Below are 12,730 nucleotides of genomic sequence, written 5' to 3' on the forward strand. Positions count from 1 at the left end.
GAAAACAGAGTCTGATGGGACTACAACATAGGCAATGGGCTGGGGGCGGGGGTGGAGACATAGTGGAGGACTTAGAGGAAAGGGCCAAAGGCTGAGACTAAAATTGGACACATTTGTTGCTAGTAGAAATGCCATCTCTTTGTTTTGAATACAACTAAATAGCAGATACTTGTCACTGATACATTCATTCAACAAAAATTTACAGAGTCTAAATGTATAAAGTATTGAGCTGCTTGCTTAAAAAAATAAATGCAGGGGCAAGACACATGCATCTCTGGAGAATTGTATTTAAAGCACCTTTAAAAAAATCTTTATTGACAACCATCTTCTCCTGGGATACATATAAACAATTTTTTTGGTTTGATTTTTATTTTAAGTTTTTAATCCTAAAACATATATAAATGTCATTTTTTACAAGGTGTTGAGAGATATTGAATTGGTGGTTTTAGATATTATTGGTTTGGGAAGGTCCATTCTAAACAATAAAAGTATATGTAATGTTTTGCTGACACAGTTAAGAAGCTACAGAACCGGTGTCTCAAATCCTTCTTCTTCATCTCTTCTTCCATCTCTGAGGTCAGCTCGCTGATTGTGTGATTGAAATCAGAGAAACCTCAGGTAATATATATTTGAAGGCAGTTGTTTTATTTAACCCTGGATGATTCAATCTTATATGACTTGGTTAGATGACAATCACCGAACCATGAAATTTCATGTATCTCTGAGGCTATTGTTTTATAAATAAAATCATTGAGGAGAGTTTCATTATAGTGAGAGCTACTATGTGAGATGTATGAGAAAAATAAGTTGGTAGAGCATAGACAGGCAACATTTATATATAAAAAATGATTTATATGTATTCTAATTTTGTTGAAGTTTCTATTATCATGTTAATAATATTATTTTATTTCATAAGTTAAAACCAGTCCTTTATACCGTATACATGAAATTTAAAGATGCATGTAATACTTAACTCATTAGCAAGTGGTATCATCATGCATCTAACGAATAAGCCCACTGTTACTATAGGACACTTTATTTTGAAATATTTCGGTAACAGAGGTGAAGCAATAATAATTCAAAGTGCTGAGCATTGGGAAAGACTGGGAAGGAAAAGAAAGAAAGAAAAAGGAAGGAAAGAAGGAAAGAAGGAAGGAAGGAAGGGAGGAATCAGAAAGAAAATTGCAAAAGCACTGATTCCTTAGGGGACATTAAGATGTGGACATCTTAACTTATTTTTTCTCTAGAGTGTAATAATTGGAAGGAAAAAAATAAGGCAAAATGTGTCAAATTTGATTGGCACTATATACAGAAATAGCAGAAGATTTTATAATGAGGCTGAGAATGTGGAACTAATGAAGAAGTATTACGACAAGAAAGAAAAAGGAGAATTGGTGTGGGAAACTGGAGATGAAGTAGAGTAGTCAGTGAGGAGATCAGACAATTTTTCTAACCTTCCAGAAACTGAACACACAAAGGAGCCCAATTAGAAATAAACTTGCTAGAAGAACTATTTCATAGTAAATTGGGGATTAACAATTTGCCTAAAGGGAATGAAATCAGAGCATTTGAGCCTCCTTGTTTCAGAACCACTTGCTTTGTTGTTGTTTTTTTTAAGTTTGATACAAATTTCTTGCTTTTCATACACACACACATTTTAAATCATGCATAAAACAAATTAACAACTAACCAAACTTTCTGATTTCTGAGAAAGGAATCATCTTCAATTGAATCATGGATACAAGGAGATCTAAACGTATTTGTCCTATGTTTTATCTTATTTTGTTGATACTAGGTCACTATGATGTATTCAGTGGATATTCAAGAATTCCCTAGAGACATTTTATCTGCTAATCTAACCTGTAGCTTCTCCAGATACAGGTTAACATATATCTGACATATACAGAAACATGATACTTAGCTTTAATTTGACAGAATATTGATGAACAATTTAGGGTTCTTCTTGGATGCTTGAATAAATTAATTGGAAAGAACAACAATAACAAAAGAATATCTTTTTAACAGAAAAATGAGCAATACTTAGGATCAAAATGCTTCTGCTCCAGGATCTTGTATGGTATCAATTCTGGTTGCTGGTCAGTCACTAAGTAAACCTAGAGGGAAACAAAGAAATTTTAATTATCCTTGTGACTCCATGAATAACAACAGTGAGGTTTCTCATTTTCCACTTAAAGATACTCTGTTTTCTTTACCACAATATACTGCAAAAGAGGAAGTTTTTGATGACCCCCTGTTCTGGAGTCAGTGGTTCTCCACAGTACTCATGGCACACAAAAAGTTTAGTCCTTTTGTGGCTATTTCAGATTTTTTGGAGGTAACACTGACATCTCACTTTTGAGGATCTCAACTTGTCTACACACGAGAGGGCAATCTAGACAGAATTTGGAGAATTAGCTGCCATGTGTTAAAACCATTAGCTGGGCAAATTTATTCATTCACTCATTCTACAAATATTTATTGAGCACCTGGTATGTGGCTGGGTACTTAGGGAAAAAACCTCAAACATAATACATTCTCCATCCTCAAGGAAATGACAAGCAAGCAAATAATTTCAATAAAGTGTGATCAAAGCAAGATTAATGAAGCAGGAGGAAAAACTAGGCATTTGGAAGAAAAAGGATGGAGTCAGAGCAAGATTCCTTAAAAAGTAGGACACTTTTGAAATGAGTCTTAGAAAGCTAATAGAAAACTGAAAATAATTACTTGAAGATCAGTTTTTTGGGGGAAAATGGGGTAAGAGGTAGTGTTTAAAAATGGAATTCGTGGAAGGAGTATCTTTAATCCAGTTTTTTACTAGCAAATTTATATTGAGCAACTATATTCTTGTTTTGGTGAACCCTGGAGATAACAGTGAACAGGCCAAAAAAACGTTTGATCTTGCATGGAGCATTCATTTTTGAGGAGGACAGACAATATATAGATTATTGCAATAATAGCTAACATTTATAAAGTACATACCCTGTGCCAGGTGCCATTACCAGGCTTCATATAAAACCATTAATTTATTTTTTTCATATTGAAATTCAGTTAATTAACATATAATGTATTATTGGTTTCAGAGGTAGAGAGGTCAGTGATTCATCAGTCATATAATACACAATGCTCATTACATTAGGTGCCATCCTTAATGTCCATCACCCAGTTCCACATATCAATGAGATCATATGATAATTGTCTTTCTCTGATTGACTTATTTCGCTTAGTATAATACCCTCTAGTTCCATCCATGTCATTGCAAATGGCAAGATTTTTTTGATGGCTGAGTAGTATTCCAATGTATATATATATATATACACCACATCTTCTTTATCCATTCATCTGTTGATGGACATCTTGGCTCTTTCCACAGTTTGGCTATTGTGGACATTGCTGCTATAAACATTGGCACATTTCAGGTGCCCCTTCAGATTACTACATTTGTATCTTTGGTAAATACCCACAAGTGCAATTGCTGGATCATAGGGTAGCTCTATTTTCAACTTTCTGAGGAATCCCCATACTGTTTTCCAGAGTGGTTGCACCAGCTTGCATTTCCACCAACAGTGGAAGAGGGTTCCCCTTTCTCCACATCCCCGCCAACATCTGTCATTTCCTGACTTGTTAATTTTAGCCATTCTGACTGGTGTGAGGTGGTATCTCATTGAGGTTTTGATTTGGATTTCCCTGATGCCGACTGATGTTGAGCATTTTTTCAGGTCTGTTGCCCATTTGTATGTCTTCTTTGGAGAAATGTCTGTTCATGTCTTCTGCCATTTCTTGATTGGATTATTTGTTCTTTGAGTGTTAACTTTGATAAGTTCTTTATAGATTTTGGATACTAGCCCTTTATCTGATATGTCATTTGCAAATATCTTCTCCTGTTCTGTTGGTTGTCTTTTGGCTATGTCAACTGTTTCCTTTGCTGTGACTTTTTGATGAAGTCCCAATAATTCATTTTTGCTTTGTTTCCCTTGCCTTTGGAGACATATCTAGCAAGAAGTTGCTGTAGCCAAGGTCACAGAGGTTTCTGCCTGTGTTATCCTCTAGAATTTTGATGGATCCCTGTCTCATGTTTAGGTCTTTCATCCTTTTTGAGTCTATTTTTGTGTGTGGTGTAAGGAAATGGTCCAGTTTCGTTCTTCTGCATGTGGCTGTCCAATTTTCCCAACACCATTTGTTGAAGAGACTGTCTTTTTTCCATTGGACAGTCTTTCTTGCTTTGTCAAAGATGAGTTGACCATAGAGTTGAGGGTCCATTTCTGGGCTCTCTATTCTGTTCATTGATCTATGTGTCTGTTTTTGTGCCAGTACCATACTGTCTTGATGATCACAACATTGTAATAGAGCTTAAGTCAGGCATTGTGATGCCACCAGCTTTGGTTTTCTTTTTCAACATTCCTCTGGCTATTCAGGGTCTTTTTTTGGTTTCCATACAAATGTTAGGATTATTTGTTCCAGCTCTGTGAAAAAAGTTGGTGTTATTTGATTGGGTTCACATTGAATGTGTGGATTGCTCTAGGTAGCATAGATGTTCTAACAATATTTGTTCTTCCAATCCATGAGTAGGGAACGTGTTTTAAAACTTACTACAACCCACTGAGGAAGTTTTTATTTTTATGAAGTAAAGTGGGAAAGAGTCATGTATAACTAGTAGCATGGTGGGCTGGGTCTCAAAGCTGGGCAGCCTGGATTTAGGGTTTATTTTTTCAAATACTGTAATAAATTGCCTATCAAAATAAGTAAATGAATATATAACATAACCTTAGGAAGTGGTAAATGATATGAGGAAAAAGAAAGCCATGTGAGCAGGAAATGGTTGAGGGGGAAGATGTTATTTTAGATGGCAGAGAGCAGATATTGTCAGTACCCTGCAGATAGCCCTCAGGTTTGACCACTTCAGTAGGTTCAGGCCAACCTCCAACTACTTGTACCTGCATATCTTTGTCTGTGGGCTTTTTCTGAAGCCAAAGGAAGAATGTTCTGGTTTGGAAAATGGCAGAACTGAAGTGGAATGGAATTAACACCTCCTAGAATAGCTGTCAACAAATGACTTTTAGGACTCAGTCTACAACCATCCTAAGCTTTCTCAGCCCTCATGAAAGATAACTCCAAAGTATGTTCTATACTATTTTCTAGAATTTTCTGTGGGATTGGGCTCCACTGGCCCATGGTGGTGGCTGGCTTAATTATGTGCTCTTTTTTGGCTCTGTTATTTGTCTATATCACTTCCTCACTTCTGTTCCAGTGTTTTATTTTACCTCCCAAATGAACTGTTGACTTGAATCCTTGTCTTAGGTCCTTCCTTTCAGAGGACCTAAACTAAGATAGATTGGCTGGTCAGGAAATGCATCTCTGGGGGAAATTTGGGAGTAGAGCATTTTGGGTAGAGGAAAGTGTGCATGCCAAGGAACTGAGAAAGACAATAGCAAAACCATTGTGCCTGGCGGGAGTGGAATGAGCATAGGGAGTGAGGGAGAACTGACCTTGAGGAGCAAGAAAGGACCAGGTGGCAAAGATCTTTTTTGGGCTATGGAGAAATGTTTGGAAAGTGAAAAAATAAATAGCACTGTTCTATATGAGGCAAGGGGAAAAACAAAACCAAACTGGTAGAGTATTAACTTTAAAAGCAGATTTTAGAGAATATCTAACCATTTCTCTTTATAAATGAGGGAAATGTGGTCCAGGCCACCTTAATATAAACAGAAAAAGACAAGTCTTCTATTCAAATATGAATCCCAAGTCTGTCTTATTCTCAGTCTACATTTGAGAGTCATGTTCATCTTGGAAGCTTACCATGAGAGTAAGCACAACAAATCAAAGTGAAATGAATAAAAGAGACATAACAATATTAAGAGTAATACATTAGAATGAACTAGTGATATTCTTTTTTGTTTGTTTTTGATTTTGTTTTTTTACCACTGATTCTCCACGTTCAATGCTTCTAACTACCAGCCTATAAGATAGAGCATCTCTTTCTATTCTCCCCAGTGAGGGGTGAATGGGCAGAGTTGCAGGTGCTATCTAGCTACTGAATTCCATGTGGGCATATTTAAGGCAGGTCTGGAAGCCAGGCCAAATTTCAGATGGGCATCTGGGTACAGGAATTTCTGCTCTGTGGGCTTCCCATCACAAACCCTGTCATTAATGTGGATTCTAATACCTGCCAGTAAATGGGTACTTGATGTCACTAGGTAACTCAATCATCAGCTTAAAGCACTCTGTCCAAATAATAAGATTTGTGGATTGAATCTTTGTGCAACTCTCTGTTCCAGAACTTAGCAAACACATGGTGAATTTATTTGGTGTATTTGCTGTTTACTGCATAAGATGAAATGAATTCTAGTAATGCCAAAGGGAGGGATTGAATCGTTTATTAAGTACAGTCTTGGACAGGTGTCTCAAATGCCAATTCTAGGATTTAATCTAAACTAATCTTCAGAAAAGTTAGATTTAATGGAAATGAGAACCCAGAGGAATTTAGAGTGAAGGTAGCTGGATGTTTAAATCTCGAACACTGCTATTTATGGCAATCTTTTAAATAAACTCTCTTACTTGGTTGTTATCCTTCTGTGTTCTGAGGTAGAAAGTGTTTGGAAACTGATATTGGCTCACTGCTGGCAGGAGTTATACAAAACAAGTTATTTACTCTTTATCCCTAACCCTGGAATATAGTCAGTTATTTGCAAATGAAGCCACACATTCATATCTGAGATCAGCCCACAGAGTTTTTGGTCTCTGCAGAGTTAGTACATATAGGATGAACTTGCAATCTACCATATAAACCATATTTTCTGATGACAAAATATGACACCAGAAGACAGAGTTTGAAATTGATAAGGAAAAACTGTATATGGCCACCACACATCGTATCTTAATATTGACAAGTCAAAGAAAATGTGGGTTATGCATCACTGAATGCAATTTGTAAGATGTATTGGCAAGGCCAAATTTGGAAACTAAGTTCTAATATTTGTCTCCTTTTTAAGACACTGTATCTCTTACCAAATAATAAAGATATTTCAGTTGTGGCTTAATATTTTCTGTATATATCTATATGATATATATAGCTATGAAGATATAGATATAGTTAGGCTTATATGTCTATATAGATACAGATAGGCTAATTAAAAAAACATTGATTACCAACAACACAGAACTAAATTAAAAATTGTACAGATAGATGCTGGAAATATAGAAAGGATTCATGACATATTTTGTGAATGTATTATTAATCTAAGTTAATTTTACCAGAGATGGTATTTGGGAGCTCTTGCTGGCAGCTCTTATGACCCTGGAAATGTCTTGATAGCATATTTATTTTTTAATATTAAAGAGAAAAGTGCTGGCACAGAAACAATTGCTAATAACCTGTTTTCATGCTGTAAAATCTGAAGACTACTTAAACTAATAATTGGCAAGTACAAGTTTAAATGGAAGGAGTATAGCTGAAGTAAATAAGGAAAACAGCTCAGTAGGGAAACAGGTTGAGGTGAAACAACATGAAATAAAACATTCAGTGAAGTTACCAGATAAAGTTTCCTAGGCTCTGCAGAAGTTAACAGAGTTTTCCTTTCTCTTCTTTCTCGCCTCTTTATTTTTTTCTGTCCTGCCTTCCATCCCTCTCCCCTTCCTTCCTTCCTTCCTTTCCTTCCTTTCTTTCTTTCAGATACATCTTCCTGACAAAATATTTTATCTTCTAGAACAGGGGTTAGTGAGCTTTTTTATAAATAGCCAGATAGTAAATATTTTCAGCTTTGCCAACCTTACAATCTTTGTTGCAACTATTCAACTCTGCCACTGTATTCTGAAAGCAGCTAGACAACAGTAAATGAATAGGTATAGCTGTGTTCCAATGAAACTTTATTCACAAAAAACAGGCAGTAGGTGAGATTTGATCTGAGGACTGCAGTTTGCCAATCCTTGTTCTAGAAGGTGATCTTTTTTTTTTTTCTAAGATTTTTTAAAATCTCTACACCCAACGTGAGACCTCAAGATGCTCTACTGACTAAGTCAGTTGGATGCCCCTAGAAGGTGATCTTTTTTGACATTTGCCCTGATACTACTCTGTTTCATGAAAAACAGAAGTAAGAGTAATATTTGCTGGGGCAATATTCAAAGAATGAACCTAGTTATTTTGCTCATTATGGGTCTTTAAATACGGGATAGAATTATTTATAAATATTTAGTATGTTCTAGATAATGTTTTCAGTGTTTCACATATATGATCTCATCTAATCCTGAGGATAATACTCTAAATTTTGTGTGATCATCCTCATTTTAAAGAATGTGAATTAAATGTTCAGCATTGTGAAGAAACTTGGATGTAGTTTTGAAGTGTCCGTGTTCAACTTAAAGCCTTTGTCTTCTCCACATATTTGTGCATGGGTATGTGTATAAAATCTCTACACACTTTTGTGATGAAAAAAAGAATTTACCTCAAAGACCTCATAACAGTGAGAATGTACAGAAGCATGCCATAAAATATAATATACTCTGAGAATTGCTACAACTTGATTTCAAACATTCTATGATATTTCCACCTTAAGAAGGATTTATTAGTTTCTAAATCAGTTCTTCTTCCTTTAAAACATATCCAGAATTTAAATAGGATGGTATCCAGTGCCAGTGGTTTTCAGCTGAGGACAGTATTGCTACCCAGGGAACATTTGGAAAGTGGCTTTAGGACTATAGCAGTGACTGTGAGGAGGTGATGACACTGGTGTGTGGTGGGCGAGGGTCATGGATGCTACAAATCCTGCAATAAGAGTGACAGTCCCATGGAATGAAGATTTGTCATAACCATAATGCCAAAAACTCCCCAGCCCTGTACACTTCTCTCTCCCTCTCTCTCTCTCTCTCTCTCTCACACACACACACACACACACACACACACACACACACACACAGATGTTGGCTTGTGGCATATCTTATTGATTACCTACCCAGCAGGCAGTTCTTGCTTCTTCCTTACTAACATCATTTATTAACATAGCACTTAGATACCAGTGAGCTCTGGGAATGCTGACTCTTCCCCAGCTGCAGAGGATGAATCACATTTTTTAAACCATTTTTTGATTCAGTCACAGTAACCCTCATTCCACTCTGCCAATGATTAGGTTTAGACCTGGGTATCTGACTCTGTCCTAGCCTGGTAGATGTAAGAGAAAGCTTACTTAACAGCTCCTTGGAAAGATTTCCCTCTGTAATAAAAAGAGAAAGGTGAGTAGGAAGACATCTCTTTCTTCTTGATTTGGACATTATCATATAAGAATTTCATTCTTGGAATTGTTGCAGGTATTTTTCAACTATGAGAGAAAAGCCAAGAGAATACCAGAGAATATTGGTGCCTGACATTATTGAGGGCCTTGAGTAATCTGAGGACTTCCTATTTTAGGGATTCTGCTATATGAGAATAACTTGACAATGTAGACTACTTTCAGTTACGCATTCTCTTAGTTTCATCCAAAAGCACCCAAGTTGTTGTATAAGAACTATAATTCCCGTTTCCCATGACCAAAAAGGAATATATCAGGAGCAGAGCCAAGGTACAGATTTGTCATGTTTGGCAAAATATCTGAATAAGACTTGGGGGAATCTCTAATAATCCATGCCCAAGGTCAAGTTCAAAGCAGAATATATATGTATTACTCTGGCTTGGAGAAAATTATTTATTCTTATATTAAAGTGATTCAATAACTAAGAAAACATAAAGTACAGAATATATTACTTGCTTTGGAAAAAACTTAGAAGACAATTTTCTGACCTTTAGAAAACTGCATTCTTTCTAGGGCATAAGTTAGTAAAAAGTTATTTCTGTAATTTTAATGAAAAGCAGCTCTGTAGGAGTATAATATAATAAATATTTTTTCTTTCTAAAATATGCTCTAACTCTTTTTATACCAAAATAATTTAAATTACTGAAATATAATTTTTATAGCTAATAATAATCTGGACATAAAATAAGTAATTGAAAGGTTTATAAATTGAGGTGCATGGAACCATGTGGCAGCAGGCAGGTAGAGAGTAAAGAAGGGGATATCACTTGCCACAAAAGATATTGAAAAGAATATTTGATTAGGACTAGTAATCATTCTGGTCTAGGCATTTCCACCAAAATTAGTATTCTCTTTTCTTATATGACATTTTTATTTTTTGACTCTTTTAATCTAATGACCTGTTCTATAGATTATATCTATAGAAGAAACTTTAAAATATCTATATTAAATCTATAAATTCAGTAGAGGACCATTAATAAGATAGAGAAGAGTTGAGGGGGTTGGGGAGTGAATTCGCCCAGGTTGATTCTGGAGATTATCAGTACTTCATCTTTATTTCCGAACCAAGTTTGAAATGTATCTAAATTGGAATAATCTTCTTTTGTCTTTTTTGAATGTCAGTCCTTTCGATGGTATATAGCATTCCATATTTTCTTAGTGCTATTAGAGCTTTTTTGGACATGTGGGTGTGGGAGGGACAATAAGCATTTGCAACAGAATCTTCATCTCAGTGACTTTTCCAGTGCCATCTGGATTCCTGCATATTGTCTACATGTCTATTCGGAAGAAGAATTAGATAAAAAATAGATAAATGGATGTAAACACGCAAAGGAAAGGAAGCGCTCTCTTGTTCAACTCCCCCAGCCGAGCTGCTTCCTGATTAAAATACTAATATATGGCAACTGGCCTGTGAAGTCTATGCCGAGGCATGAGAGAGTTTGGCATGATCAAATGAATGTATCATTTCTGCCTCCTTCTGTCAGCAGTAACTGAGCAATCCAGCTTGGTGATTGGAAGAGCAAATTTTCTTTGTCCTGCACATGCTGTATTTATCCTTCACGAATATCCACAAAACTCAGCAGGGATTTGGCTGAGAAAGTAGAATCACTCCTTGCAGAAAAACTGGTAATAAATCTTTGTACAAGATCTGAAAGCTGCCTTCAGAATTTGCCGGGGGAGGCGTGTATAGCCAGGAGTAAGGAGATTATGTAAACTACAGAGCGGAACTAGGGGAGCTTGGCCAGGCGAGGCCCAAGTCAGAATGCCCTCTGAATGTTCTCTTAGCAAGAGAGACTTAGAGGTTCACGTTATGGTCTGAGGGTATAACCCTTTCCTTCTACTACTGGGAGTGAAATAGAAGGTTTGCATTTTCTCTGTTTTCCTTGAAATACATGGAAATTTAAAGGAAATTTTCTATCTCTGTCTTGGACAGCATGCTTTAAAAGTCAGTTTTGATTTTATACATTTACCTTAAGTATTGCTCCATGATATTTTCATTGTCCTCTATTTTTTTCCTCTCAATAATTTGAAAAATAAACTTTAGAAATGGGTTCCGGAAATGAAATTTCAGTGTGCTCAGACGAATACCTTCATGTGCATCACATGGAATACTTATTTTAAAATGTTAGAATCTGGCCAACTCCCCCTTGCCTTGATCTGCAGAGAATTTGAATCCTGTGGGGGCAGGCCCAGAAATCTGCTCTTTTAACAAATTGTCCAGTGATTCTGATATACACTAATGCTCAGACACCACTGTTTTAGGAACTTAGTAGGAGGGTAGACTGAGAAAGAAAACAAGGTAAGGAGCTATGAAAATAAACAAACCAGCTGGGGTTTTTTTTCATCCATTGTTTTGGTATAGCTTAAGTATCACTAAATACACACCATGTTTGCTTTAGGACGCCACTTTACTCATACATAATATATATTTATGAGGATTTTTCTTAAACATCAATTTTATAAATAGGATGAAAAGTTTCTAAGTCTAATTTGGCTGAGTCTGGAAAACAGACCATGAAATCTCATAGGGAACATCTTTCTGTATAACCTTACAAAGAGAATCATTGTTTTCTATTTACTTTCCTCTTTATGAAACATGTCTTCTAATATTGCATTCTTGTAAAGCATAGATCAAGAAACTGAACCATGCCCTCAGGGAGAGAAGGAAGCTAGGCCAAGATGTTCTCAAATAAAATATATTAATATAATAATTATAAAGGTGCTTTGATGAGGAGAAATACATCAGGGAGTATTTGGTTGGTAAACCTCAATAACTTTTATTAAGTTATTTGAAGGAATATTTACTAGTAACTATAATATTTACTCTCAAGCACGCATTTCTCTCCACAGATTTTTCAAGAACTATACCAACTTCATCAAACTTTTTATCTCTTCTGAGGAAACACAAATTTTCTGCTGTAACATACATAGAAGTGAATGAATACAGTGTGGTACAAGATTGAGATTTTGGCAAATTAGAGAAAGCTTCCTCTACTTTAATTTTAAGATAAAAAATGGCTCCCAGATTCCCACTATGAATGTGGACCTAAGTCTACCAGAAATGAGGCTTCTGCTGAAATTCTATTATTCATTGGCTGAAACAACCAAGATTTTTCTTTTAGATTCTCAAGTGTAGGGGTTTCAGTTTGAAAATGGTAGGGGAAATATATTATTAGATTAATTAGGTAATTAGAAAAATTCACAACTGCACCTTTGACAACACATTTAGTGTGTCTGTATTAATGAGGTACACCATAAACTTTCTAAAAATGATATTTGCAGAAACACTTATTTATTAGATATTTATTGTGAAAGCTGATGACAAAAGGCCTTATAGTCAAAGAAACTAAGCTCTGTAGATAATAATCAAGGTCCTGTTTTTATAGTCTTGATTTTATATTTCTTTATTCATAATTATACACAAATTTTATATATTTGTACTTTTATATGCATAT

The sequence above is a fragment of the Leptonychotes weddellii genome, chromosome 7 (assembly GCF_054177405.1).
Source record: "Leptonychotes weddellii isolate Sample4059 chromosome 7, ASM5417740v2, whole genome shotgun sequence".
Classification (NCBI taxonomy): Eukaryota; Metazoa; Chordata; class Mammalia; order Carnivora; family Phocidae; genus Leptonychotes; species Leptonychotes weddellii.